General features: G+C 46.1%; 1 protein-coding gene across 1 annotated transcript in view; it reads left to right on the forward strand.

The window, feature by feature from the left end:
* The window catches only part of TMEM178B (transmembrane protein 178B), a 350,603-nt gene that overhangs the window by 287,417 nt on the left and 35,495 nt on the right, over positions 1 to 27,691 (forward strand). The gene's annotated exons all lie outside the window — the stretch shown is intronic.

Here is a 27,691-nt window from a genome sequence, read left to right on the forward strand (position 1 = left end):
TTCTCTTCTAAGGACACCAGTCATTGGATTTCAGGCCCGACCTAAATCCAGGATGATCTCATTTTGAGAGTCTTAATTTCATCTGCAAAGAGCCTATTTCAAAATAAGGTCATATTCACAGGTACTAGGGGTTAGGACTTGGACATATCCTTTGTGGGGGGGGGACACAATGCAACCCACTACACCCATTTTACATATAAGGATAATGGGGCTCCTGTCTTTTCCAGGGTTGTGTGGCTGCTTAGCAGCACAGCTGTGACGAGGACCTAGACCTTCTGTGTCTGGTCCAGTGTCCTGTCCGCTACTCTGAGCAGCCCTCTGACCACACCCAACACCCCAAGGGCAAGGCTACGGGCGACGTTCCCCTTTGCAGCCTCTCCTGCGGCACGTGGGCACGCGGTGCTTCTGCTTTGGGCCTTTCCAACCATCCTTCTTTCCTCTCACATCCAGGCTTTCCTATGTGACCTGCCTGGGTGGCTGCTTCCTGCTACTTCCTTACAATGGAAACTAACATGTTTCTGTGACCCTCCCCAGTCCCATTGGGGCACTTGAGCATAGCCAGATCTGGAGGCCTGGGGTCTTAACCCTGTGAAGGGAATTTGGACACAGGAATTGCAGTTCCTCTGACAGTCTGGTGCCATTTGGGCAGTTGGGCCTTCGGGTACCTTGCATTGTACCATGGGCAGCCTCACACTGGTATCCACACCAGGCCAGACTAGGGCAGTGCCGTTGACCTCATGTCCCTGGGACAGGGGAGGGACCTCCTCATCCTGGAGGCCTTTCCTCAAGCCCAGAGACAAGGTCATGGTCTGTCTATACAACTTTCTTGACATTACCTAACCTTGACCGTGGGACCCATTTCCCCAACTGTAGAATGAGAAAAACACACTATCTATCTCGCAGGCTGAGGAGCAAATGAACTAAGTTATATAAAAGTACTTTAATGCAAGTGGTGAGGATTAATCATACCATTATCCTTCCACTTCCCTCTACCCCACCCGCAAACTGAAACCCAGACTCCGGCGCATACCCGCCCCTCTGCCCAGAGGTGGGACCAGCAACCCAGGCCTTTCAGGAGCCGCCCTCCTGGGGCCTGGGATCCAACCTAAAGGAGGAGGCAGGTGCCATGACAACAGCATTGGGCTCCTTCTCCCACTGCCATGGAAACCTCTGGGCCTCTTCGGAGTAGGGTAGGGATTGGGCTTCCTGGTGTCGTGAAGCAGCTGTGACAGGCTCTACAGACAGATTTCCATTTTAAAGGATGTGTCAGGGTGTCAAAATGTCTATGTTGCATTCAATCCTTATTAAAATGGAAGCCCATTGCCACCGGCTACAGAGGAGGTGTGCTGCATTATTTATTGTTTTTTACCTGTTTTCCTAAAACTGGGTTGTTCCGGTTCAAATGGCAGATAAAATTGCCACCCACTTCTCTCCAGCCTGTCATTTTCCAGCTCACATCTCTTCAATGCGCATTGTATGTTAAATGTTACATTACCAGGGTGTCAGAAGCCCCGAGTGGTACCCTCCGAAATCTTATTTGTTTAGCTTCCTGGCAACTTGTAGGGGTTATTTCTGCTCCTTCCTTTCTCCGCAAGGTCCCTGGCTCTGGTTTCCATCTCTCTGCATTCTGGCCTCCTCTCCATCTTGTGCCCTGCGAGGCCCCTGCCCTAAGCTGTTGGGAAGTTTCTACTGTTCTCTATTCATTGCCTTGTCCCCCTGCTTTCTGTCTTAACCCTCTACTTGACCCAGCCCCTAATCCTACTCCCAGATTACACCAGAGTGGGATGTAAAAATGAGAACTTCCCCAACCACTCATGAATCCGAAGGACTTTTTTTTTTAATTAATTAATTAATTAATTAATTAAGTTTTGCCTGCATTGGGTATTCGTTGCTGTGCACAGGCTTTCTCTAGTTGCTGCGAGCGGGGGCTACTCTTCGTTGCGGTGCGTGGGCTTCTCATTGCAGTGGCTTCTCTTGTTGCGGAGCACGGGTTCTAGGCGTGCGGGCTTCCGTAGTTGCGGCTCATGGGCTCTAGAGCACAGGTTCAGTAGTTGTGGCGCATGGGCTTGGTTGCTCCACGGCATGGGGGATCTTCCCGGATCAGGGCTCGAACCCGTGTCCCTTGCATTGGCAGGCGGATTCTTAACCACTGCGCCACCAGGGAAGTCCCCCTAAGGACTTTTAACAAAACAAAACTACTGATTCAACCCCACATCACTTAGAGATCTATGTCTAAGTGTATTAAGGTTACTTATCACAGCACTGATGTTCTTACAGTATTACTATACACATATCCTGGGTCAAAAGGACGGACTGTCTTTCCATAACTTTGATCAGCTCCTAGAAAAACAGAGATTAGCTGCAATGTATGTAGTATACTAAAGTTTTCACTTAATAAAATGCATCATATTAGAATTAGGATGAGAGAGAAGCAGTTTGTGTGGGCAGACATGGAAATAGGGTTTTGTTTTTTTTTTTTTTAATAACTCTGGACCTTCAATGTCATTTGTTGAGATAAAAATCCGATAATGAAATGAACTCTGTGTAACTCAAATTCTGAAGTTGAAGTGGGATTTTGCTACAATTTATACATTTCTAGAATTCATACCCTGGGGCTGCATGAACTAGAGATAGAATGGAGTTGATAGCCAGTTTCTGTGTAATGAATTAGCAAAGAAAATGAAGTGTTTTGAATGGGGCTGAGGAAAGGAGGGACCATGATTCTATCACGTCTAATTTCTTGGTTCTCTAAGCCAGAGGTTGGCAAACTATGGCCCGTGGGCCAAATCCAGCCCACCTAATTGGTTTGCGTGTCATCTACTGTGCCTTTGTACTTTAACGGCAGAGTTGAGTAGCAGTGGCAACAAAGACCCCATGGCCTGTAAAGCCTAAAGTATTTACTCTCTGGCCCTTTAAAGAAAAAGTTCACTGACCCCTGTCTTAAGCTATTGGACACTCTGTGCTGTTTAGCATCCATGGGTGGACTTCGTGGCAAGGATGGTCCCTGAAATATTCAACCTGAAGGTTTTGAAAGGCTGCCCTGTTTGATGTCTGAACCAACCAAATAAAACCAAAACCAATGAAACAGTACTCTGTAGCCTGGAGCACAAAAAAATATACAATTCAGTGTCACATAATCAGAAGATTGTATTGACTAAGATTGTTCTTTACAGATTGTGTAGCACCAGATGATCTCTTATTTTGTGCTGTTCCCCTCAGGAATGAAAATAGCACCATTAAATACAGCAATAGTGCATTAGTAACAAGAGTCCCCAACATTTTTGAATGCTTAAGTACACTTTCATCATCTTACATATATTCAAACAACCCTGTGAGGTGAGTGGGAGTAATGACCCATGTTACAGATGAGGAAACTGCAGTAAGGGTAAGTAACTTTTCCATGTCACACACTTTTGGAAGCATCAGAGCTGGTTAGAACCCAAGCTTGATGCCTGAGCCTGCGTCATGACCCACCGCTCTCTATGAGAACCCTGTATTTTCTTAGTGTTTGTTGAAGTGGGATTTTGTCGAGATTTCACAGAATCAGAGAATTTTAGAGCTGAAGCACTTTTGTACTCATCTAGCCCAGTGTATCTCATTTTGTCATTAGGGACGAACATTTAGAGGATGCTTTAAAGTTGAGGAAGCACATTCACAAAGATTCTCTTACTTGATGTTTATGCCAATCCCATGAGGTAGGCAGGTTTCCTTTTCAGAAAAAGAAGGGAGGACCAGAGAGGACACGTGTTACCCAGTAAGAGCCAGAGCTGGCCTGGTCCCTGAGTTTCACTATATTTCCAAAAGGCTATATGACCTGAAGATTGATTCGATTTGTTCCAGTCACCTCTCTAGTTGTCAGCTGCACCAGTGCTAGAACAGGATTGAAAATATGGTGATCCCAGAATCACTGGGCAAGACAGGGAAGCTAACAAAGTCTCATCCCCTCCCCAGGGGAGGATGGAGCAACCCTGAGGCCGCCAGAGGCTCCAGGATAGCTGGTTTCTAGTGACAGCTGTGTATCCATTCAGTCCGCATTTATTGAGTATGGTATGCCAGGCGTTGAATTAGAGCAGTGGTTCCCAAACTGGATGGCTTATTAAAACAGAGACTCCATTCAGTAGGTCTGTGGTGGGACCTGAGAATTTGCATTTCTAACAAGTTCCCAGGCTGACAAGGCTGCTCCCCGGGACCACACTTAGAGAACCACTCTACTCAAGGCTGGAGACGCAGTGCTTAAACCAGAGGCGGTTGTAGTTCCTTCCCTCAATGGAGCTTATGTGTGTGAGTGGATGAGTGGATGAATGAATGAATGAATGAATGAGTCTCGTGGGGGAGAGGGGGTAGTGAGGAAAGATACCACCGAAATGCAGTGTGGGAAGAGCTCACACAGGGGTCAGGGGTCAGGATGGGAGGTGCACGGAGCAGAGAAAAGAAGCCAGCTCAGTCTGGCTGGGCACAGGAAGTTCGGTGGAGGAGGTGGCCTGGGCGGACTCTGAAGGTCCAGGAGGGGGACCAGGCAGAAGGGGGAAGCGATTTTACACCCAAGGAGCATCAGGGGGAAAGGCCCAGGGTTAGGAGAGCAGGAAGCCGGGGAGCCCAGGACGAGTTGGGGGTTCCCTGTTCATCAGCATGGAAGGTTCACTCATGGGCTACAGAGGCTGGGGTTGGGGCCAGGAATGGAGGAGACGAGGCTGGAGAGCCAGGCAGGAGCCAGACCCCAAGAGGCCTTGCGTGGCATGTGGAAGAGCTGGCATTTCATTCTGAAGGCAGTGGGAGCCACTGAAGGACTTTCAGCTGTGGGATGGTAAGATGCGACGTGCATTGGAGAAGGCTGCAGAGACTCCCAAGCGGGCATTGGGCCACCACGTAACACTGCCAAGAGCGATGACGGAAAGCCTGTGAGAGATGGGGGCAAAGCCACTACAGAGAAGAGGGGCAAGAAACTCTTCTCAGCTGCATTTTATTGGGGACCCTCGCTAAGTCCTTTTTAGGCCGTTTTTAAAAAAAACATTATAAGATAGCTATTGAGTGTCTTGGGAAGGAAGATGAAATGTTTGTTTTGATTCCATTTTGTTGTGTGACCTTGGGCAAGTTATTTATTTACTTAACCTCTCTGCGCTGCTGTTTCCACATCTGTGAAATGAGGATGGTGGATTTTTGTGAGGGTTATATGGGATACTGTTTAAGTAAAATGTGCCACGGGTTTGGTATTTTTATTAATTTATTTGAGTTAGTATTTTCTGCTTTCCTAGGAGAGATGATAAGGTTGGATATTTCTGTGTTATCTCTCGTCTCTGTAATTAGCCTGTTTCCTTCAAGAAAGAGAACAAAAGTCTCCCCAGTACACAAACGTAAGTGCTGGTCCTCTTTGACTGTCTTTGTCTTTTTATTTGTTTTAGAAGTAATTTCATGGCTCGTGCACTTGAGAATCCATCAGGAAAGCAGGCCTTCTCTATCAGGCAGATGATCGCCCCTGCTGGGCGCTCACTGGCAAATCATAGCTCTGTTAATTAACACAACGTGGGATTCAGGCTCTCAGCTCCTTTCACACTCGCCTTTTCTCGCTTGGGGTTTGGTTGTGGGCGCTCTCCTCTTCTGAGCCCTGGGGACCTGTGTGCCTTGGGGCCATCCCTTTGTCCTCGCTCCGTCCTGGGCCCTGCAGCCAGGAGGCGGGCCCTGTGCTGCTCCACACCCACCTGTCTTAGGCGTCTTGTTCCGCTGCTTCCTTCTAACACCAACATCCCCGTCACCTACTTTCCGGAGAATTTCCTGATTTCTCCCCGGTGTCAAAAGGGACTTACATTTCTATTCTGAGCACTTTGTTTGACTTGGCATGCCTTCCTGGTCTTCAGCAAGGAGCCTGGTCTGTGTAATGAGCCTCTCTCTGAGCCTCAGCTGACAGCCCCTAGTAGCGCTGCTTTGCTGTTGCACATGCAGCAAATTCCCCCAGGTGGAACCCCCTTAACAGATGCGTTCACAAGTCAGGTCTCCAACTCTGTTTGTTATCACTCTCGTACTTCCCTTGAGACTGTATCCTTGGGCATTTTTCTCTTTTATGAATGTAAACCAGAGCTAGTAATGGGTTGTAATAATCCCCCCCCACAACTCTGGCCTGGGACCATCACCAGAGACCTAGAAATAGCCGGCTCAGGAGATGGGCGACTTGTGAAGTTCTCAGCAGAGCCAGGTTCTAATCCAGACTCCCGAGCTCTTTTCTGATACCAGCTCTGAAAGAAATTTGAAAAGTGAGGAGGGCTGTACTGTGCAGTCTGTTGTCACTGTTGCTACACCTATCGTATTAAAAATGAACCACCATGACCACTGAACTGGATCCTTAAAAATGGTCACGATGGTAAAGTTTATATTATGTATATTCTGCCACAATTCTTAAAAAAAGACATGAAATCCTCATGCATGCTACAACATGGCTGGACCTTGAAAACATTATGCTAAGTGAAATAAGCCAGACACAAGAGGACAGATATTGTATGATGCCACATATATGAGTTTCCTAGGGTCATCAAATTCATAGAGGCAGAAAGTAGAAGGTGGTTGCCAGGGGGAGGGGGGAGGGAAGAACAGGGAGTTAGTGTTTACCAAGTGCAGAGTTTCGGTTGGGAGGATGAAAAAGTTCTGGAGATGGATGGTGGTGACGGTTGCACAACAATGTGAATGTACTTAATCTCACCAAACTATACACTTAAAAACAGTTTACATGGTAAACTTTATGTATCAACACAATTTTAAGAGGTGGGGGGAGGGAACCACCATGAAAACATTTTTAAAGCACAAAATGAACATTTGTGGGAAAACAAAAATTTAAAAATAACTTTTTTGAAAGCCCCATTTATTGATTCAAAGACACTTTCTTAGCTTTGGGACATAAAAATGTATTATGTGTAATTTGGGTTCTTCATAAAATTATCATGTTTTGTGTATTCAATTTGAAAGTATAACTCAGACAACTTATCCATGTATTCAGCGCATTTATGGAGCCTTTGTGGGAGGCACAGTGCTCAGCACTGAAGAAAACAATCAGTGCAAACTCACTAATTGAATTTTTTTATAACTTTTTAAAATTAATTAATTATTTATTTATCTTTGGCTGCGTTGGGTCTTCGTTGCTGCGCGCGGTCTTTCTCTAGTTGCGGCGAGCGGCAGCTACTCTTCGTTGCGGTGCGCGGGCTTCTCATTGTCGTGGCTTCTCTTGTTGTGGAGCACGGGCTCTAGGCGCTCAGGCTTCAGTAGTTGCGGCACGTGGGCTCAGTAGTTGCGGCTTGCGGGCTCTAGAGCACAGGCTCAGTAGTTGTAGCGCACGGGCTTAGTTGCTCCGCGGCATGTGGGGTCTTCCCGGACCAGGGCTCGAACCCGAGTCCCTTGCATTGGCAGGCAGGTTCTTAACCACTGCGCCACCAGGGAAGCCCCTCTAATTGAATTTAATGTAAAACGGTCGACCTTTTTCTTACACGTAGCTCAACAAGCTGCTGAACTTTCGGAATCTAGCGACTCTTGGCTTTTGCGGATTTTATTGGTGAGTCTCCTTCACGTCGCAGCAGAGAGGCAAGCCCAGGTTGTCTTTGCTGACAGGCTTGTGTTGCAGAGATACAAGGAAATGAAGTGGGGGGAGCCGGCGGGGGGAAACCATGTCCTTAGCTCCACCCCTTCCCTGGGGCCCAGCGCTTCCAAGGCTGGGCTCTATGGCAACAGTGACTCCGCGGTTTTGGATTTCAGGCTGAGCTTGAGTGACCTGTCCTTTCTGTATGCCCCTCACATCCCTGTATCTCCAAAGAGGATCTGTTTGAGCCAGCTTGTCATTTTTTTCAGTAAGAAGTGACCCCCCGTTGGGCAGGGTGTTCCTCTGAGTCATCTCCAAAGCATCAGGTTGTTATGACAATTAAATGACTTAATAAATGCACAGTTTTTAGGACAGTGCTTTATTCAGTACACAGCAAGTGCCAGAAATATGCTGTCCGTATTATGAAGCAGGGCATGGTGTCAGACCCTAAGGATGAGAGTGGGGAAGGCAGAGACTAGGTGTCAAATCTGACCAACGTTTGGATGCTCTGAATCAACCTCATTCAAATAGAAATTGTCCAACAATTCTGCTCTAAATTCTGCTGCTCTAAATGTGCCCTAGCCTTTCGAATTGAGGCCAGTGCAGAAGCAGCTGGATCTTCTCTTATATTTCTGCTTTTGAATCATGAGCCCAAGAGATTTGCAGCAGCGTGAGTTGGTTGACAACAAGATTCATGCTGTTTATTGACAAAAAAACTTTCATTTAACTTCTGCATTTAGCTTCTGAAACATGTTGGGTTTTACTTTATCTAAGCCATTTGCAAAAGAGTATTTGGACAGATTCAGATGAGGGAGTGGAAAGGAGCCGCTTTGCCAACAACGTGGAGTGTTGAGTGGAACTCGGAGTCAAGCTCAGCCAGTGTCCAGTGCCCCAAATAGCTCCCTTCCGCGGAACATCTAATATGTGTCATGCATGATCCCCCCTAACCCTCAGATTCTAAAGGAGACACTGTTATTAGCCCCATTTTACAGGTGGGAAACTGAGGCTGAGAGATGCCCAAAGTCTCATGGCTGGCAAGAGCCAATGCTTAAACCCAGGCAGTCAGACTCCAGACTCTGAGTCTCAAGATTCAACATTTCCACTCTTAATGAAAAAGCATCACTGTAATTGGTAAACTCTTTTGCTCTCTTTAGATCTTTGGAAGAACACTCAGCTTCATAATGTCACAAAGAAGCGCAGATGGTAGCACTCTACTGCCATGTCATGGTGATCTTTCACGTTAGAAAAATTGTCAGTGGGTCAACCAAGAATATTGCTTGAGTACTTTCTATGTGCCAAGCATGGTGCCAAGTTCAAAGCACTTTTCTGCTGGCCCATCCTCTGTCTGGCATTCAGGATTTTACAGCTGATACATTCCTCGGGGCTTATTTCTACTTGTCTGTAGAAAACTGATTTCATATCGCTGTGTTTTTCCCGCCCCAGTTACAGCACGTGTCCATCAATCTGTAATCATTTCAAGTCTCACTGGCGCTTCTTTCAGAGATTCCTGTGCATGTTCTGATCCTTGAAAGAGACCTACAGAGAGATTGCTTAGTGCACAGATGCATAATCGTCTTAAGAATCTGAAAAACTCAATAAATAAAATAATGACTTCTACCAGTATGCATCGTCAATCACGGACAGAGGTGTTACAGAAACAAAAAAAAAGAGGTCTGTTCTTTTGCAAGACCTTGGCTCCTTTGCCTGGCATTCTTGGGTCATCTTACCTGTAGGTAAAGTCACTGAGAGTATTTAGTGTGCAGCTGGTCACAGTATTTGGTTCAGAGGCTATTGATGAGGAAACCTTTGTGATTAGGCTGTGGAAACCAAATGCCTCCAAGGGGAGACAGCTTCTGGCTAGAGGATGCTGAAAGAGCCGCTTGAACTTCCTCTATCCTTATATTGCCTCATCTAAGCCCAAGGACATTTTTTTGTTGCTGTATTTGTTTATGAATCATGCTTTGAATATTTTCCTCTCTGACTGTAAAAGCAACACATGCTTATTGAGAATTTGGAAACCACAGAAAAGGATAAAGAATATAAAAAACAACCGTAATCTTCTTCCTGCACAATTAGCCTTTTGGTATATTTTCTTTTGGTCTTTTTTTCTTGCTTATTATTATTATCATTTGCGATTATATTCGTCATTATTATATGTCCAGGAGCAGACAGAATATACAATTTCATATCTTGCATTTTTCAACATCATTTAATTTCTTCAAAAACATCATTTTTATGGCTGTATAATAGCCCCTAATGTGAGCATACCATAATTTATTTAACTATGTCCTAATTATTGGAATAGTTTAAGTTGTTTTCAGTTTTCACAGCTGGGTTTTTAATGTCTGCGACACTTCTTACATAGAAGGATATGCTTGGTCAGCTTATAACGTTCGGAAATTAATAATACTTCACTAGAGAATATCTGAAAATGACTTTTATTTCTCAAACTAATTTACTATCTAGAAATATGGAAATCTCTGTACAGAAAGCTAGTGTCTAGCTTTTATCTCTGTCTATCCCCCCACACCCACAAATACACTAAGCTACTGTAAATTTATATTTATATACTTAGTAGTGGCATCTCCTTAACATAAACATTATTTAACTTTGACAATTAAATGATCCCTGCAGAGCGCTAAAAGTTGGATAAATTACGTGTGCGTTATTATTTATTTTGGTTTTTGCCACGAATCAAGTATCAGGAAGACTTTCCCAAGGGTTGAGCTGAGCTGGATGGGTCAGAATTGGACACATAGACACGGAGCAGATGCCTTCTCTCCAGCGTCAGGAAAGGAAAGAGGCTAGGAGAGCAGAGAGCAATCTCGGAGATGCGTCAGCCATCCAGGTGGTCACAGCACAGAGCGTGTGAAGGAGAGAAGACACACAAGTGATTGTGCTGGTAGTGAGGGTCAAATATGAAGGGCCTAAAACTAGGCCCTCGGTGTGGACTTTACTCCGAGAGACAATGGGGAGCAATTCAAGGTTTTGAGCACGGAGGTGAGAAGGTGAGTTTTGCATTTGAAGAATTAATCTGGCAGCAGAGCATGAAATGGATCGGAGCAGAGAAATCCTGGGAGGAAGGACCCTGGGGAGCAGATCAGCAAGTAGGAAAGGAACTGCTGCTCACTGGGCTCCTACTAGAGGCCGATGCTGTACACGCATTTCATGTAAATTCTCTCATTTTATCTCCTGTCCTTAGAGATGGGGAAGCTGAGACTTGCTGAAGGTCGTGGGGCCGGAAGTTATGGAGGCAGTAGTTAAACCTAATAACGAAGTGCAGGCTCCTTTGACTGCACCAGGAGTGGGGTGAGGTGGGCCAGGCCAGACAGAGTCAGGAGAGAGGGGAATCACGTGGGTTAATTATCATGGAAGCGAAATCCGGGGAACTTGGCAACTGGTCAGAAATGAAGGTGGCAAAAAAGGGGATTCAGAATGCTGCTGGAGTGTGGGGGACAGAAGGTTATGAGGTTGGTGATGCCATTGGCATCGGTAGAGGAGGAGCCCTTTGACAGTGAAAATGAGGAATTGGGGGTTAGAGGTTCAGCATTAGAAGCACAGGCAGACCACCCTTGACGAGGTCTAGGTCTAGAAAGCCCAGGGGAAAGGTCTGCACCTTCAGGTAGCATTAATAGATATCAGACATTTAGTTCTCATTTAGGCAGGTTACAAATATATTGGAATGCAGCCTAAGTACAGTTTAATATAAATTTGGATAAACTCTAACTTTGCAATAAAGAGGAATATTCTCTTTAAATTCTTTGGTGGGTCATAAGGTCCCAGAGCCTGCAGGAGCCAGGTTTCAACCTCCTTCCTATTCTAAAACCTTACGTCTTCTTGCCCTGTGTTCTCTGGAGCCTTCTAAGCAGACAAGACAATGAGTTCTTTGTTTTTAACCTGCCCAAGAACATCTAGGTGACTCTGCCAGTAGAGTTCATTCTACCCACAGACCCATGAGTTCCAGTTCAGGGGAATGTTCCCCCCACCCCTGCATCCAAATGCTACAAGCCCAGAAGCCCCTGACTCTTTCTTCCCTTTTCCAGTGCCAAGGACAGTGTCCCCAGGAGGCCAAAAATGAATCTTGAACTTGAGAATTGCTTTGTGCTGCTGGGCGGGAGGACACGGGAAGTGTAAAGACCTGATGAGCTAGCGTAGGCTACACAACTTGGCTGTTGTTCCTTTAGAAGTCGTTGGAGGGGTAGAAAAGATGGGCTACCAATATATAAACATCTTGCCTTCAATATTTTGTCCATCATGATTAAAAAAAAAAATCCACGATCCATTTATTTATTTATTTTTTCTAACTTGGAGGTAAATCAAACACACTAGTTCCCCTGGAAGAACCGAAAAAAAATGTTTTTGCCCAATGATTCCTGTTTGGTTCTGGGTTTTCACTCATCTGCCGATGACCCTGGCCTTTATTAATAGGCACATTGCTGGAAGGGGCTTTGATAGGCTGCCACAGAACAAAGATAACGTCGAGGGCAGAGGGAGAGAGTGTGCACACGGGGCCAGAGGGAGAGAGTGTGCACACGGGGCCAGAGGGGTGGGCTTGCTCTTCTCTTGCAGAACCAAAGTACATAACAAGCATTTACTTAACAAAAGACCCAACAGCCAAATACTGGCAAAATCCCAAAACGACTGACTACACGTGAAGCATGAAAAATGTTTCCAGTCACATGAGACACTTCAAGCATAGAAAGCAAACCATACATAATGGAAAACATTTGAAAACATAAAAATGAAGCCATTAGGCATCAGTTTTCAACAAAAGGAGTAGGAAAGGCTTTTTCTCACCCACTGGCGCTAAGTGAGTGGTGTACTGTCAACGGTGCGTGGCACGTAGTAAGGGACGAAGAAGCGTCACCTCCTTTCTCCCTTGATAACTCATCTTCTGGGAGACAGGGGGGGCTCCTACTCATTCGGATGCCTACACAATGGAATAGACATTCATTCCTTCATCCTCTGGGGTTTTGGAGCTCCTACTGTGTATCAGATGCTGTGAGAGACACAGAGAAGAAATGATGCTGTCCCAGTTTCTAAGCGACTGAATGACCACACCAGACATGGCAGACAGCAGGAGAGAAGACCTAAGGCTTTCTGGACCAGCAGCCTTCTCGAGGGAAGGGCTGGTGTCTTATGCATCTTTGTAGAACAATACCTGGACGAGGGATGGAGCTCTGTGGGTGATGAACAAATGAATGAGTCAGTGAATGGGTGAATGTGCCCTAACTAAGAGGTCGGCCCACAGGTATGCTCCATGCTGGGTACTTCCTACAGAATGCGTCATTCTGGGTAGAACTCCCCAAGAGAGTTTCAGCGAAGAGGGGGTTCTGAGCTGAGCGCTGCACGGCTTTGGAAGAGGAAAGCTATATACTCACCTGTGTACTCACCCACTTTCTAACCCTCTTCCCATCTACCAAGCTTCGTATGTGTACATTGTGTGTCTGTTTCTAGACTTTACTTTCCCAGCACTTGCACAGCACTTACTTTGGGCCAGCCTCTAAGTGATATAAAAATATAATCCTCATAACAATCTTTGAGGATAACTGTTATTATCCCTGCTTGCAGAGGGGGAAACTGAGGCACAGAGCCGTGAAGGTCACATGGCTAGTAGTAAGTGGTAGAGCTGGAATTCAAGCCCAGATAGTCTGACCCCCAGGCTCAGTGTTTCTCACCACCAGGCTCTGCTGCCCTCATTTGTCTAGTGGAACCAGGGACTTGGCTGCGTTTAGATGCTTAGATGCGGGTCTGCTCTTTTGATCTGGATAAGACTCAGAGCACGTGAAAGGGTGTTGCCTCTGATATCTTTGGGTTCATCCTCTCTGCTAATTCTTTCTCCTCTGCATAGAAATACGTGCAAGTCTTAAAGACTTTAGGAAAAGAAAAGTCCCCCTCACTCCACGTTCCATCCTAAGTGTGTCTCTGTTTCCCTCCTCTTCACTAGAGTCAAGCTACTTGAAAGCAGAGTGTCAGAGTGACTTTTATTTCCTTACCTCCTATTCATTCCTAGTAACTCAATGAGGTCGACTTCCACTCAAGGAGCCCATGCCAAGGTCACGAGGACCTCCTAGTTGTGAATCTAGTAAGCTCTGTGTGGAAAAGACCATGCCAGTCTTATGAATTGCAGTGTTCCCTGTGGCTGGCACAATGCCTGGCACACAATCGGTGCTCGGCAAGCCTTTGCTGACTGTTTTCTGACGTTAGGTCTTATTTGATCTCAGCATCATTAGCCATCACTGAAACCTTTCTTCCTTTCTCTCCCGTGATGGCCCTCATGCCGGATTTTGCCCTGCCCTTCTTAGGCATCCATTCTCATTTTTCTTCTCTTCCTCTTCTCATCCCTTAAATATTGATGTTCAAATGCTGTCCTTGGCCTTTGTCTCTTCTCACTTTTATGAGAAGTGCCATAAGCGACATCTCCGGATAGATGTCTGTTAAATGCTTAACAAACTGACCTTAGCATCCTCTCTTCTCCTACAAGACCTGCCCTTCACATTCTTTCTCCCATCCCCCTCCAAAAACTGAATAAAAATAAAACTAAATTCAAACAGAGGCGCAACACTCTCTGCTTCTTCTTTTACTCTGTATCTGGGTCAGTGACATCATCGTTTTCCCCCTTATCTAAGCCAGAGACCTGGGGGTCATCAGTGATGTATCTCCTTCATCTCTCACGTTTAACTAGTCACCAATTCCTATCAATTCTACTGCTTTTCTTTCCCTAAGTAGTAAGAGAACTTAGCTGGTTATACCAAGTACTTCTTTGTTTCCGGACGATCACTAGGATTTATCCCGTGGCTCTAAGTCAGCGTGTTACACTAATAATTGGGAAGAGAAAAATATCATACAGGATTATGTAGAATATGTAGTCTCCCTGTTGTTCCTCAAATATGCTAAGCAGATTCCTGCCTTAGTGCTTTTGCTCCTATTATTCCCTCTTCCTGGAATGCCTTTCCCTCAGGTATCCGCCTGTCTCTTCCCTCACTGCCTCAGGTATCTGCTGAAGTGTCACTTTATTAAGATCATTTCTAACCTCCCTCTGTTAATCAGCAACTCCCCCACTTCTGCCCCATTGCATTTCATCCCTGTTACCTACTTTATTTTTCTTTATAGCATTTATCACCACCTGTCATGGTGTGATACGTATGCGTATATGGAATCGTTTGTCTCTCTCCCTGGAAAGTACATTTCATTGAAGCCAGGGACCCAGTTTTGTTGTTGAACATAGCTGCTGCTTGCTAAACATGCAATGAATGAATAAATGAGTATAAGTTGACCCCAAAGAGGGAATTTCTGTTGATGAATTGTTTTTAAGTGGAGGGTATGATATAATTTTAGTTTCCTTACAGAGGCCCTTTTCTTGGCAAGATCTTTATTTGAATGAGATTTAACCATCTGCCATAGAAGCCTGGGTCACAGGAAGCCTCCAAAAACAAGCCAGGAGAGCCACAGAGGAAGGCATAAGGGGAAAGAGAGGTCAGCCAAGTCCACTCACTCACTACTGATCACTACCGAGCATCCCCTTACCAGGGAGAGACCCAGAGTGGGGGATGGAAGGTTGACCACGCAGAGGAGGCGGCTCTGTGTCTCATGCCCGGGACTCCCAGCCTTGTGGGAGGGGTACAACCTCCCTTGATTTATGTTATCTGCTTGATTTATGATCATTCAGCACTCCTCAAAAATGGCTCCAGGATGTAGTATTAGTGTTTTAGTAATGTACCCATTATTTTTTTTTTAATTAATTAATTAATTTATTTATTTTTGGCTGTTTTGGGTCTTCATTTCTGTGCGAGGGCTTTCTCTAGTTGCGGCGAGCGGGGGCCAGTCTTCATCGCGGTGCGCGGGCCTCTTACTGTCGCGGCCTCTCTTGTTGCAGAGCACAGGCTCCAGACGCGCAGGCTCAGTAGTTGTGGCTCACGGGCCCAGTTGCTCCGCGGCATGTGGGATCTTCCCGGACCAGGGCTCGAACCCGTGTCCCCTGCATTGGCAGGCGGATTCTCAACCACTGCGCCACCAGGGAAGCCCTACCCATTATTTTTGAATTGTGCTCCATCTCTTGAGCTAAAGACAGGCTGGCATATTGCAAAAATGGGGCTGAGTATCACAGCTGCTAGAGCAGAATCATCTGGTCTACCCCCAGACCTCCAGGCAGGAAAGGTATTGTTATCCCCGTTTCAGAAAGTAGAGGAACCCTGCAATTATAGAACTTACCTAAAGTAATAGAACTAGTAGCAGGGGTCAAAGACCAGATCTCCTGTTGCCCAGGGCAGTGCTCACCCACTATTCCATGGTCCTTACTGCTCCAAAGCACCCTTTTTTTTTTTCTGTCACACTGCCTGTTCCTGCCACCCCATGCACATGGGCTTTGGAAAACCTCTCTGCTTATATGTGGCCAGAGACAAGCACACACTTCTTAGGCCCCTCATTATCATACTTCTAAATTAGAAAACAAAATTTGCCTGAATTGCAAATTTAAAGACTTGGGGAAGGGCCGGGGAGGGGGAGAAGTTATTTGTCTTGGATTTCCCATGTTGTTTGTAATGACCAGTGTGCCCTGAGACTGCTAAATACACATTAGATGATACCAGTAACGCCCACTGGGTGCACTGTGTTTGTTCCTCTGCCTTGCAGCCTGCCAGTGAACATAAATGATCACTGGTATTTGTGGTGGTACTTTACAGTTTACAAAGGGCTGTTGTCACAGATGTTACTTGGTCAATGACTCCAAGAGACTGCAGAGCAAAGTGACTAAAAGCCTGGGTTTTGGAGTCTCCTACTTGCAAGCTGCCTGACTTGGGGCAAGTTACTTATTATCTCATCCATAAAAGGAGCATTATAAACTCATCAATTTGTTGGGAAGATTAAATGTGATAAGGTATAGGAAGTGTTTAGGACATGCCTGACACATGAAAAATGCTGGCTGTATTGTTATCATTCTTGTTTCAGATATGACTTGTATAAGATCATTTTTAACCAATCTATTGAAAAGGCTGCATCTACAACTTTTATTCTCACTACAACCTTTTTAGCCCCATTCTGTCTGATCTCCCGTTCTTAGTTGACATCTATAGGAGATCCCACAGTTTCTTTGGGTAACCTTCAGGTATTAGTAAACTTGCATTTGTAGATATTAACATTTGAGTCAGATCTAGTATCAGAATGTCAGTCTTGTATCTGGTTTAAATCTTCTCCCTTCCCCAGTGCATGGGCTTGACCCCCTCCTGGAAACCTGCAGTAAGAAAGAAGGTCTGTTCTGCTCCTTCTTCAGCATTGTTCCGTACCTGCCCCCCTTTAGCTCTATTCTGCTTCCTCTAGGGTTGGGGCGGGGCGGGGGGGCGTCGAGAGAAGGATGGGTAAAAGGCCCACGGGGTCTTGTTTGCCTGGTGGCGTTGCTGTCTGTTGGTGCCCTGCATGCAGCAAGGCCCAAGTGCTGATCTGTCTCTTGCAGGGCACCTTTGTGATTCCTTTGGAAAAGCTTCTCAGTGACTGGCCACGCCTTATCGTCTCCTGGTGTGGGCAGTGCACCCTCCAGCTGACCTGGTCCCACTCCTTCCTCAGCCCCCAATTTTGGTGCTATCCCTCATAGGACTCTGTTGTAGCCATCACACCCTACCAGGTGAAGCTCTTGGGTCATGTCGTTTCTAGGAACCTTTAGTCTTCGTTGGCCTCCACTTGGCCCGTGGAGAAAGCACAGGATCCTTCCCCAGCCAGATTCTGGATGCGTAGCTTTGTCTTTGCTTTCATGGGCAACTCTAATGGGCTTCTCACCTCATCTTTTCGGGCCACATGTAGGTACCATGCCCTGTGTCCTCTAAACTCTAGGGTACCTGTGTGCCGCTCTCCAAATGGTTCTCTCAAGGGCCCTCTTCTTGGCTTGAGGAGGTGGTGCTGGGAGTGGGGAAGCTCTTGTGGGAGGAAGGGAAACACGCAGCCCTCTGCTGACTCTCTTCTGAGAACCCTCCCTCTTCAGTCTCTGCCCCCTAATCTCCTTCTGTGTGTAAACTGAAGGTGGAGAGTACACTGCAAGTTGCAAAACCCTCGTAGCAAGTTCTGCCCAATGTCTTACCCTTCTCTTTAGAAAGTGCTGTTCAATCTAAACACTACCAAATGTAAAATAGATAGCTAGTGGGAAGCAGCCGCATCGCACAGGGAGACCAGCTCGGTGCTTTGCATCCACCTAGAGGGGTGGGATAGGGACGGTGGGAGGGAGACGCAAGAGGGAGGGGATATGGGGATATACGAATGCATATGGCTGGTTCACTTTGTTATACAGCAGCAACTGACACCATTGTAAAGCAATTATACACCAATAAAGATGTTTAAAAAATAAATAAATAAATGCCGTGTTGCCAACACAGCAAATTCAAAAAAAAAAAAGTGCTGTCCATTGAAATATAATGCAAATCGTAATCCAATTTAAAATGTTCTACTAGCCCCATTAACTGTGTAAAAAGAAACAATAACATTCATTTTAATCACATATTTTATCTACTCCAGTATATCCAAAATACTGTCCCATCAACATGTAATCAGTATACAGATTATTGTGATATTTGATGAAAGCTCATACCAAGTCTTTGACAGCTGGTGTGTATTTTACACGTACACGTCTCAGCTCAGGTGCTTGATGACGATTTCAAGTCCTCAGCACCCATGTGTAGCCGTGGCTGCCGTATGGCCACACAGCTGGAGAATGCGGAGGGAGCAGGGGCTCACCATCCACTGTTCTCTGCTCCGTTGTTGTTCTCTCTGTATTGTTCTTGGGCCTCAGAACTAAGAGTTCAGTGTGACCTGTACGATGCATCCCAGCCAACACGGGGAGAGCTGGGACTCAAATGCAGGTCTTCTGGCATCAAGTTCAGTGGTTTGTTCATCTCTACACCATCGTGTCGTTCAAGCAGAAATTGCTGTGCTTGTTCCTGGGAACCTCATTAGTGGAAGGGACATTTGAGGGTGAGAAGATTGCTAAAGAGACATCCGTGTGAGCCGTCTGAGGTTCTAGGGTATCTGCAAGGTACCTAGTCCCTAAAGCATGGGATATAGTCAGAGAGAGAGTACTGAGGGGCCCCGCATACCTCCCTGACAGCATCACATGCAGAAGGAATGGCAGCGGAGGGCAGTGACATCCTAGAGCCCTGTGCTGGCCTGAGCTGGAGCTGCCAGGTAAAGGAAGCACTGCCCTCCAATGGCAAGTATTTCCACGGTACGTACCGTTGGCCAAAGAGGAGCTTGGCAAGTCTTTTGCTTTCACTGTTAAAAAGACTAAAGAAACTACTTAGTGGCAGTGTGTCTTTAAGAAGGGGTACTCATGGGAAGGAATCTGTGGCCAGGCCTGAGATCAGCGTCTTCTATCAGTTCGGTGTGCCTCATTATTTGTACTTAGAACTTTAAAAAGCAGTAAAGCTCACATCTCCCAGAGAACTCAACGCTTCATTGTTAAAGGAATTCATTCTCATTGTAGAAAAGAGCAAACAAAACCCCAAATATCACAACCCAGAAAGGCTCCCTGTTAGCATTTGGGGTACTTCTCCCTTGCTTCTCCCACGTGGGTGTACATGCACGTACGTACACCCACACGTATGTACATGCACATATGGATGCACGTATGGATGCACGTATGTACACCCGTAGCCTAGGGGTTGTATGGAATAGATAAGCTTGTGCATTAATTTTCATTTAATATTCTGCTATGAACTTTTCCCTGGTCATTGACATTCTTCACAAGAGTAATTTTAATAGCTGAATGATATTCCATTACATTTTACTGAATGTTAAATTCTCTTCTGGGGTTTGAAGCGGCACGGAATCTGGAAAGGACTGAGGAATGGAAAGGGCATGGGCGGATGGAGGCCATTTCCCAGGCCTGCCTCTGACTGGCTGTGTGACCTTGATCGACTGAAATTCCATTGTCTCCATATTTAAGTCTACAAAATGAGAGAAATAGTATCTTCCTTGTAGAGCCACTGGGAGGCTTCACGGGCGTGTCCTATGTAAATTGCCCAGCCCAGTGCCTTGCGCATAGTAGATGCACAATAAATGCTCATTCCTATTTATCTTCCCCTTCCCCAGGCCTTTCAAATTCTTTGCCATCAACCAATTCTCAGGCTCCTGCAGCATGTTTCTGGAAAGCATAGTGCTCTCTAAGGTGCCCATGTGTCTTAAAGCTCCTATCTTCTCATTGCTTTGTGGGGACTCTCTGGGGACACATTCTTGCCACCCCGATTTCTGTCCTCTGCACTCAGAGCAGCTGTCAGTGACACGTGATCTAGAGGAGGAGAGTTGGGAGCTTCTCTAGGGTGGAATAGCGGCTGTATTGGTTTAGCTCATCGTTCCCGGCAGGAAGACCCCCGAGGACAGAGAACTGGGCACCCAGTGGGTCTACTTGCGTGTATCTGGTTGGCTGAGCTGCAGTTTCCTTCTCATCATTCCTGTCTGCAGTTTCTGCTGTTGGCTCAGCAGTGTGGCAGCAGGGAGAAGGGAGTCATTCTTGAGGTTTTTTTGGTTTGGGACTCTTCCTCTCAGTTCTGGGTTTTTTCCCCATTCTTTCTTCTCTCCAGGCACTTGCTTTAGCTGCTGACCTAGCTTTCTTTCATCAGGCGGGTACAAATTTTGCAATTTGCCTTCCCTTGTCTTGACAATGGATGTGATTTGTATATGGCTGTATCACATAATATCCCTATTTATGGCAGCTCTCTAATCCGGAGGTAGGGTTGAGGAGCAGGAAGCGTCAAGCCCGTCTTCTGACCCAGAAACCACTTCTCATTTCTACAGCAACTACCTTCCCCCACGATCTCTTCCTGACTTGTGGGGACAGCACAGAAAGGTCTGTTGGGATCGTGATCTGTGGGGTTTCACATGTGCTCATTAAACTTTATGGTAAGGAGCCCCCATGTTGCATGGCTCTGTGCGACCTGGAACCTATGTTGATGTTTTCTTTGTGTATACAAAAAAACAAAAGCAAAAAATTACGTTGAATTGTTAAGCAATAATTAATGCTGGCTTTTAAAAATAAGGCTGGAGGAGAGAGAAGTTGGCTTCAAGTCACAATGACGTTTGAGTCACTGAAGTGGGTTGAATTGGGTAAGCGCATCTGCTTCACTCTGCTTTAGTCCACGGTGCATGCAGTTTTAGTAATCCTTACAGGGTGGGACGGTGATCTCATTTAGCAGACATTTATTGAGCACCTGCTTTTGCCGGGCAACGCGCTAGGGACTGGGAAGACGAAATAAACCAGGCACGACCACAGCCCTGAACAAGTTCACATTTGCTGGAGGAAGGGAGACATAAATAATTACAGTAAGACGTGGTAAGTGCTAGAGGAGTGATTATCAGCCAAGTGCTATGGGAGCCTGGAGCACTGGACGCCAGTGTCGGCTAAAGCACCTTGGAAGCCTCCCAGACATTTACTTTTTAGGGAAATTTTAAGGACGATGAGAAGCTTGCCAGGTGGAACATGTGGGCAGCCATGTTGGCAGAGAGCACAGCGCCGTCAAGGAAAGGGAGGAAAGTGCCAAGCCTTTCAGAGAACTGCAGTTTTTTCATGACTGGAACACAGGGCTGTTGGAGAAAGATGGAGGCACAGAGGTGGGCAGAGGGCACTTTCTTATGGAAACCCAGGAACTATTTTGTTTTCACATAAAAATGGTTTCTTAAATATAACTACATCACGATGCTGAACCAACCTATACTCTGGAAGAAAGCCATAGGCAAAACCTTTTAATCATATATACAAAGAAGACATCAACATAGGTTCCTACTCCAGATTTGTGAGCTGCTTCTCTGTTTCAGGGTTAACTAATAAGATCACTGAAAAGTTATGGTCTTGCCCCATGCCTCTTCCTTTTAGATCAGTACAGTGCTCAATGCAAGAGCCCAGGTTTCAAGCAGCCTCTATGGCCTCCGGCACCTCTGCTATTAGCTGCCGTGACCTCTTGCTGTTTTGGAGGATAAGAACATCAACACTCTAGGGTGGATGCATCTCAATATTAACAAATAGAAACATAAAGCCTTCACCTCAGCCTCTCCTGGTACCTGAGAGAGGTACAAGAACAGACCCCAGAAACCTGTTCCCTCTGGGTACCAAATCCTTAATTAGGGGCTAACCCCAACATGCTGCTTAGCTCTTGTATGCTCCTGTACAGCACGTGGGAGAGATGTGGTGTATGAAAAAAGAGAACTGCTTTAATTTAAGTGTCTTCCATTTCTATTTCCATTTGTACAGCTCTAGCTTTGTGCCAGGTACTATTCTAAGCAGTTTATACATAATAACTTATTTAATCCTCTTAATAACCCTTTGAAGTAGGCACTGTTATAACCTCCCCTTACAGATGTGGAAACTGAGATCCAGAGAGAGGGACTAACGTGCTCAAGTTCACGCAGCCAGTACATGGCAGAGCCAGGGTTTGAATCAGGGCAGCCTGATTCCAAGACTCCGTGCTTGCATCCCCATCTGTTGAATCTCTGTGTGGTTACCCAGAATCAAACCCCACTTCCTTCAGAGATGGTTGCTGTGCAGTAATTGGTTCCTGGAATATTCCTTCCCCTGTGAATCAGTTTGTCCTGAGTTGATCCCCCGGCTAACATGTTCATTGCCCAACTATCTCTCTCCACTTCTTACCTTCCAGACTGATCCCTTGGGGCAGAAGCACTGAGTTCTGTCCTCTCCACCTTGCTCTGCCCTCCAGTTCTTGTGACCTTGAACCCCAAAGGGACTGATTAATTTGTGAATGCGTGTCCAGCTCCCAGGGCAGCTGACACTCTTCCATCCTTGTAGCCCAAGGCACTGCTCATATCAGGCAGAGGTGCCCCGCGTGGCCAGCAGAAGAGGACCGTGACCTTGTTGGTTTCGCCATACTCTTCACCCTGGGCCATTAATATAGTGTCTGCCCTCCCCATCTCCTGTCTTTACTGACACAGCAAGGTCTAACCCATACTTACCCTCACCATCTCTGTTTTTTTAATGAGAAGAAAATTCCAGTCCTCATCAATTTTTTGGTACAAGTTCTTTAAAGAGCAAATAGAAAGAAATTCAGAGCCCATATATATTTTCCTTCTCTGAGTGGTGTTTATTTAAATGCAGATATCCTGGTTTCCTATGTAGAGTTGCAAGCAATACCTTTCAATTTAAATGTTAATAGGAGTGTAAACTTCAAAATAAAAATTTTTCCACGAGGGAGAATGCTTTTTCTAGTTCTATTTAATGGTTCTCCTGGTTTTCTTCCTCCACTGCCCTCATCGTCCACCCCCTTCTGCCCGCTCCTTTCCACTGCAGTGAGCTAAATTCTTTTTCTAAAAAGTTTAGAATGCACCTTTCTTATTTTGAACATTAGAATGTCAAACATTACGGTCGTGGAATACAGATATTAGACTCAAACCCAACACAATTCATGAAAAGATTTTTCTTTATCTCAGCCTTTGCCTGCCCAACTCACTATTCCAAGTTCTTTCCAAGGGGATTATTCTTAGGCTGACCCTGCATAATATTTTTCCATGGCTTCAGATAGTTGAGTTAGGTTTTCTTTTTCCTTTTCCTTTTCCTTTCCTTCCCCCCCACCTCCTTCCCTCCCTCCCTCCTTGCCTCCTTCCTTCTTTCTACAAAAAGGCAGGAAAAGATGGGGAAAGAAATAACAGTTGACCCTTGAACAGCACAGTTTTGAACTACATGGGTCCACTTGTTTGCGGGTGTTTTTCAAGAGTACTGACTACAGTAGCACAACATCTGTGGTTGACTAAATCCATGGATGCAGAACCGTGGATTCAAAGAAGCTAAGTGTACAGAGGGCCGACGATAAGTTATACGTGGATTTTCCACCGGGCGGGAGGTCGGTGCCCCAACTCCCCTCATTGTTCAAGGATTAACTGTACAAGCTATGTAAATTCCTGGGTGCAAAGTACTGCTGTGAGCCCAGTGAGCAATCACAAAGAGTAAAAAAGGCAGTTTCTGACTCCTAAAGAAATGAAATTGACACATGGGATAATGCAGATGGGCAGGAATGGGGCCATCTATATGTGGGTCATTCCATAGGCAGAGTGGCCTTTGGGATTTTCTCAAATGCAAATAAAAAGCAACAAAGATTTAAAGATAATCAAAATAATATCTAATGCCTTCAATCCAAATATGGTGACTATAAAACCTTTCTAAGGACATCGTGGACCAAATTTTGTGTGTGAATGTGATATCTGGCTTCATCTTCTTTTATTTTTTTATTTTCTCTTTCCTTCATTTCCTTATTGATTATTTTTATCCTGTTATACTGTGTGCATTTTGTAAGACTCCTAAATCTTTTGGAACAAGATAGGACTGTTAATCCATAAATTAGAATTGATTTTATAATATTAATTTCAATGATTTTGATCCCATTATTATAAGGTGTTATTTTTGTTCTTCAGAGAGTTCTTTTCATTAGTATCCTGTTCTTATTTCATGGAGGCAAAGTATGGTTCTTCTCTTGTCTCTTGGGGATATTAATAATTTTTAAATTTATTTAAAAAATTTTTTATACAGTTCTTAAAGATTACTTTCCATTTACAGTTATTACAAAATATTGGCTAAATTCCCCATGTTGTACAGTACATCCTTGAGCTTATCTTACACCCAGTAGTTTGTTTCTCCCACCCTCGCCCCTGTATTCCCCCTCCCATCCCCCCCACTGGTAAGCACTGGTTTGTTCTCTGTATCTGTGAGTCTGCTTCTTTTTTGTTATATTCACTAGTTTGTTGTATTTTTTAGATTCCGCATATAAGTGATGTCATACAGTAGTTGTCTTTCTCTGTCTGGCTTGTTTCATTTAGCATAATGCCCTCCAAGTCCATCCATGTTGCTGCAAATGGCAAAATTTTGTTATTTTTTTATAGAATACTGAGTAGTATTCCATTGTGTGTGTGTGTATAAATATATATATCACATTTTCTTTATTCATCTGTTGATGGACATTTAGGTGGCTTCCATATCTTGGCAATTGTAAATAATGCTGCTATGAGCACTGGGGTACATGCATCTTTTCAAATTAGTGTTTTTGTTTTTTTCAGATATATACCGAGGAGTGGAATTGCTGGGTCATAGGGTAGTTCTAGTTTTAGTTTTTTGAGAACCCTCCATACTGTTTTCCACAGTGGCTGCACAAATTTGCATTGCCGCCAACAGTGCACAAGGGTTCCCTTTTCTCCACATCCTCACCAACATTTGTTATTTGTGGTCTTTTTGATGATGGCCATTCTGACAGGTGTGAGGTGGTATCTCATTGTGGTTTTGATTTGCATTTCCCAGTAATAATTTTTAATTATTGTTTCTTTTCCCTGCAGTTTGTTTCCTCAAGCTCTTCTTCTCACAGCTTATAGCTTTTCTCAGGTATTTGGGGCTGCCTGGAAGCCCTGAGTCGGGGGTGGGCTTGCCAATGGGAAGCTTCACTGTAGATGGTTGGAGCGGCTGCTTATGCCTCCCTCGCAACACACAGTGGCAATGTGTCTAGATATTTTCTCTTGTGCTGGTCATCACCAGAAAGGTCTCTCCCAGCTTCCAGGCTATAGGGCAAAGGCAGGGCAGTCTGCTTCTGAGAGCCAGGCAGAAGAGGTCTGGGGTCTCAAGGGTAAGCATTCAACATTCTATATGTGCACAGACACTTGCTCTGTGCATAATGACCCTCAGCTGTGCCAGCCAGCCCTCACCTGAGCTTGTCAACCCCCAGTCCTAAGTACGCCCACTCCACCCTGGGAGGTGGGGAAAAGGGGGTATCCCCAGAGGTGTGGAGTGGGTGAGGGGAGCTAGGGTTCTAGTTCCAGCTCAAACAACTTGTACCAAATCCTTGTTTTATCTCCCTCCCCTCTGCTTAACTTCCTGATCCAAAGGTGGTTTTGATGCCAGTTCCTGAGCCTTTTGGGGATTTGGCAGGATGGTTTTCAGCTTCCCCCCTGCTGGCTCTCGCCTTAGCTCTTTAGTTCTGCTGAGGCAATTGCACTGTCTCTCAGCTTTATGGTTTCCAATCTTCTGTTGCCGCTGTCTCCTTTCCGAGTTTCCCCTTCTCTGTGAATTTCTGTCTTAAAAAAAAAAATCTTGTAACTATAATCCTGGCTTAATTTGGGAGGAAGAAATACTAGATACATTAATTACATTTTAACTTTACTTTCCCACACAACTCAATAAGCCAACTCACTCCTTTTTTGAGTTCACTGGTTTGAGACTGTTAATAAATTATTTAACTTCTTTAAATCCTGCAAAATAGGAATATTTCTTGTCCTACCTACCTTATAAGTTGTTGCTGCAGCTGCCCTGAGTTACCATGTGGGTCTGAGGGCAAAATAACCAGCTGTACGTGCATGGCTCTAGCAAAATCAGGCTCACAGGGTGATGGTGAATATCCTCCCAGGTCAGTGAAAGTACTCAGACCTGACCTCTGGTTTTCATCCTTCTTTCCAGATCAACAACTTAACATGATCCTCAGCTTTTGTTGACCAAGCCTTTGGGAGACAGCAGAGTGTACCTAGTCTGTGTTGGAGGCACAGCCCTCCCTGATCTGGGACACAGATGACTATTATCTGTCTCAGGACTTTTGGAAGAGGAATTATTCTCTCCATTTCCCTTCCTGCCTTTTGCTCTGTTTTCTTCTAAGTAAAGCACTTTGCTTTCGTCCACCAGCAGCAATACCCTTCTCTCTTTTAACGATTTGCATTTCTCTTTTCCTGCCCAGCCCACTTTTCCATCCCTGGCCCAAGTGCGCACACCTTACAGGACCCCTTCTCCATTCAGTCCCCCAGGCAGTACCTTTGCTCCCATGGGTCTGCACAGCCCAGGGGCCGGTACCGGCCAAGTGCAGCAGGAAGGGGCTCTGGGGCTTCAGCAGGTTTGTCCTCTCTAGTGCTGGCAGAGGGGCTGAGATTCTTCCTAGAAACCCTCCAGTTACTGAAAAGGGAACCATTGGTTTCACAGGGGCATAGAAGAGAAATTTCCTGACCTGTTTAAGGGGATATAAATCTCCTTTAGACTGAAAATACCCTGACCTCTCTTTTCCCATTCCCATCACCTCCTTGCCCTTGACTACGGTGGAGAGTGGAGGAAGCCCCCAGAGCAAAGAGTGACGGATGTGACTGCTACCTGGCTGCGGCAGGCACTCCGGGTCAGCAGGGGTGGGAAGGACCAAGGAGAGCTCAGTAAAGCGGGAACTGGCTCTCTGTGGATTTCTGCCTCTGGGACAGGGCCCTGTCAGGTCCCCCCGCCTCCTCAGGGGGAGGCTCCGCTGCTGTTCTCCTTCCCAACCCCCCAACCAGCTTCCTCCCTGGAGGGCGGGGAGGCGGCTGCCAGTGTCTGGTCTTCAGTGTCAGGACAAGGCACGTGGACCACATCCGTCTCCAGCGTGAGGGCGGCAGCAGGGAGGGCAGGAGGCCTCCAACCAAACTGTGCCAGGGATCCTCTGTTTGCTCTGCACTGGAGTGAGAGAGAGGCAAAGAGGGGACGCGATGCCTGTGAGGTGCTCCCCACGGAAACCTGGTGTTGGTTTCCCGGGGATAAGAAGAGACCGTCCGTGCTTGCTTGGATGCGAGGCGGGGGGGTGGGGGGGGGGATTGATATAGTTTGCTGTCTGGTCCCCCGCATCACACACACACACACACACTCCCTCCCTTCCTCCAAGAGAAGGGAATGCCCAGGGGATCTCCAGGCTGCTCTGAAATCCCCGCCTCCCACCTCTTAGGGCAGAGGCCCAGACAAATGGCTCCTGTTGGGAGCCCCGTCGTGGTGTGTTACCCAGGAGGGGGTGAGAAGGCCGGATTCCAGGGGAGGCGGGTGAGGCGGGTGGGGTGGAGGAGGCACCGGAGGGCGGGGCTGGAACTGGCAGGAAGCCAAGCCGAGCAAGATGCTGAATGAGGCTGACATGGCAGCAGCTCTGCCCTCTCCCTTCTGCTAAAAATACCACCTTTCCAGACGGCCCTCCTCCCCCCTACGCCTACGCCAGGCTTTGTCTGGCGGGTCAGTGGGGCATGGAGCGGAGAAGGGCCTGATCTGGAAAACCGGGTTGACCTGAGGAAGCCTCCTCGGGGGTACAGTCTGAGAGCAGGAAGCGTGGTGCCCACCCTGCAACCTCACGTGCAAGGGAAGCAGAGCCCCTGGGGGCTGGGCTGGAGAAGGAGGAAAACGATGCTACCGGC

The sequence above is a fragment of the Eubalaena glacialis genome, chromosome 8 (assembly GCF_028564815.1).
Source record: "Eubalaena glacialis isolate mEubGla1 chromosome 8, mEubGla1.1.hap2.+ XY, whole genome shotgun sequence".
In the NCBI taxonomy this organism is placed as follows: domain Eukaryota; kingdom Metazoa; phylum Chordata; class Mammalia; order Artiodactyla; family Balaenidae; genus Eubalaena; species Eubalaena glacialis.